Source organism: Pelmatolapia mariae, linkage group LG10_11, assembly GCF_036321145.2.
Source record: "Pelmatolapia mariae isolate MD_Pm_ZW linkage group LG10_11, Pm_UMD_F_2, whole genome shotgun sequence".
In the NCBI taxonomy this organism is placed as follows: domain Eukaryota; kingdom Metazoa; phylum Chordata; class Actinopteri; order Cichliformes; family Cichlidae; genus Pelmatolapia; species Pelmatolapia mariae.
This window is the reverse complement of record NC_086236.1, coordinates 57,233,350-57,235,405: the sequence shown is the minus strand read 5'-3', so window position 1 is coordinate 57,235,405 and position 2,056 is coordinate 57,233,350. Positions and strand designations below refer to the sequence as shown.

The 2,056-nt window shown below is 35.8% G+C and overlaps 1 long non-coding RNA gene across 1 annotated transcript; it reads left to right on the top strand.

Annotated features, from left to right (window-relative positions):
* Window positions 1-255: 255 nt before the first annotated feature.
* On the top strand, window positions 256-1,291 carry LOC134635602 (uncharacterized). The gene is made up of 3 exons (XR_010094963.1): window positions 256-333; window positions 502-564; window positions 946-1,291. It is a non-coding gene; the product is annotated as an uncharacterized LOC134635602 (long non-coding RNA).
* Window positions 1,292-2,056: the final 765 nt, after the last annotated feature.

Genomic DNA, 2,056 nt, shown 5'->3' with positions numbered 1-2,056 from the left:
TAAGATATTTTCAGGCGAGAATGTAGCTGTGTAAAGTTCAAATATCTGCTCGATTTATCAAGACATCACATATTTGCAAAAATGCTCCGACGTTTTCGGAGACGTCCATTTTTTTTAAGCTTTGTGGCAGCTTTAGAACATCTGTGGCATCTATTAATGTCAAATCTAGCCTTTATTTAACAAAATAAGCAAATTCTATGTTACAATGATTGCACAGCCATTAAGGATCAAATCAGTTTCTGAAATATGTTCTGTTTTTTTCTCCCTCTGCTTGCTTCTTACTGTCTTTGAGGCTCGGGACCAGCACTCCTGTTGTTGGACAGAAAGACATCAGTAAGTATTTTGGTTTTCCAATATATTAGCAACTGTCAGTGACATTTATATTAATCAGGCTGAACTTTAATCATACTTTAGATCAGCCTGTTTTACTTATTGTTTTGTTTGTGCTTTGGTTTGGGGAAGTTGTTTCTTTACTGATCTTTTCCTGTCTTCTGTTATTAGACTTGAGATATGACTGCACTATGCTGTTGCTGTGACTCCAGTTAATTCTACAAGACATGCTGTGTAAGTAAACAAACAACAACAGTTTGGTCTGCATTTCTTCAAACTTAGTTTAGAGGGTCTACACTGTATATAGTGAAGTCTGCAAGTTTTCGAACAGCAAAATTTGTTTTGTGCCCAAATCATTTTGCACATCATTAGAATGAAAGTTATTGGCCATGTTTGCATAGCCTTTTTTAAAATGATGCTTTCATGACATTATTGTATGTTGGGTGGTGGTCAGGGCTATCCAGACTGACAATTGAGACATTGAATGTCACCTCTCCGGTGGGGAGGGAGCCTGAGATTGTCTAAATTGGAGTCTGTTTTATACCAAATGCAGAAAAAAATGTTTTAAGAAAGCAATTAAGTTCATGTTCCAAAAATATGATTGTTTGCTTGCAGGACACCAGGAGAGATGAGTCCTCCGTCACAGATGGTGTGGTCAGTGAAGATGGTCGCCTACAGGTTCAAGCTCATTGCATCTCCAACCCACATCCACTGCCACTGTACTTAAGGGAAGTTAAAGACTTTCTTCTGCACCTACATTTGGATCACCTCGATCCATGACAGTCATTCAGGCAGTAATGCCTGGACTGGAAACAAGCATCCTTAAAATATTACAACATTCCAGCTCCTGTGTTGGAATGAAAAACAAATGTGTTGTTTAAATTAGAGACTGCACTTGTGACAGAACAACAAATATTTTATTTTGATTATATAAGTAATGTAAGTACAAAACAAACTTGTGGTAGGCCTAAACTTGTTTTCAGAATAATTACATCTGAGACTTTGTTTCATTGTAAGATTATAACAGTGATGGCAATATAATTGTTTGTTGTTCAGCAGAACAGCGTCCAGTATGTTGGCTGTTGTACTTTGTTGTGTTTGAAAATAAAAGTTGGGCTGATTTTAACATCATTACAAAAATTGTTGTTAATTATTTTTAATCATATTCAGGTTACCACAAATTGTTTTTTCATTTAGTTGAACTTGAAATGTTTGTCAGCAGGTAAACAATTAATATTGTCAGAAAGTCAGAAATATCAAGTTATTCTTAATACTGCAGACTTGCAATGTATAAGTTGTCCTAACAGTCATCCTAAGTAAGCTTTACTTAGTTTTTTTGAGGCAACGAGTTTCCATAATTTTTTTGAGTTCTGGGAACTAACACGGCTGTACAGTGTACTCAAAATGAGTAAGTTGCCCTAACTTGGTCATCTTATGTAAACTTGATCCAATTTTTTTGAGTTCTGGGAACAAATGAGCTTGTACAGAGTACTCAAAATAAATAAGTTGTCCTAACTTAGTCATTTTTAGCTAAGCTTTACTCAATTTTTTTGAGGCAACGAGTTTCCATAATTTTTTTGAGTTCTGGGAACTAATTAGATTTTACAGTGTAATGTCAGTACAAATACAGCTGTTCTGTGACGGCCTCAGAGGTTGTCTAAGAGAATATTGGGAGCAACAACACCATGAAGTCCAAAGAACACACCAGACAGGTCAGGGATAAAGT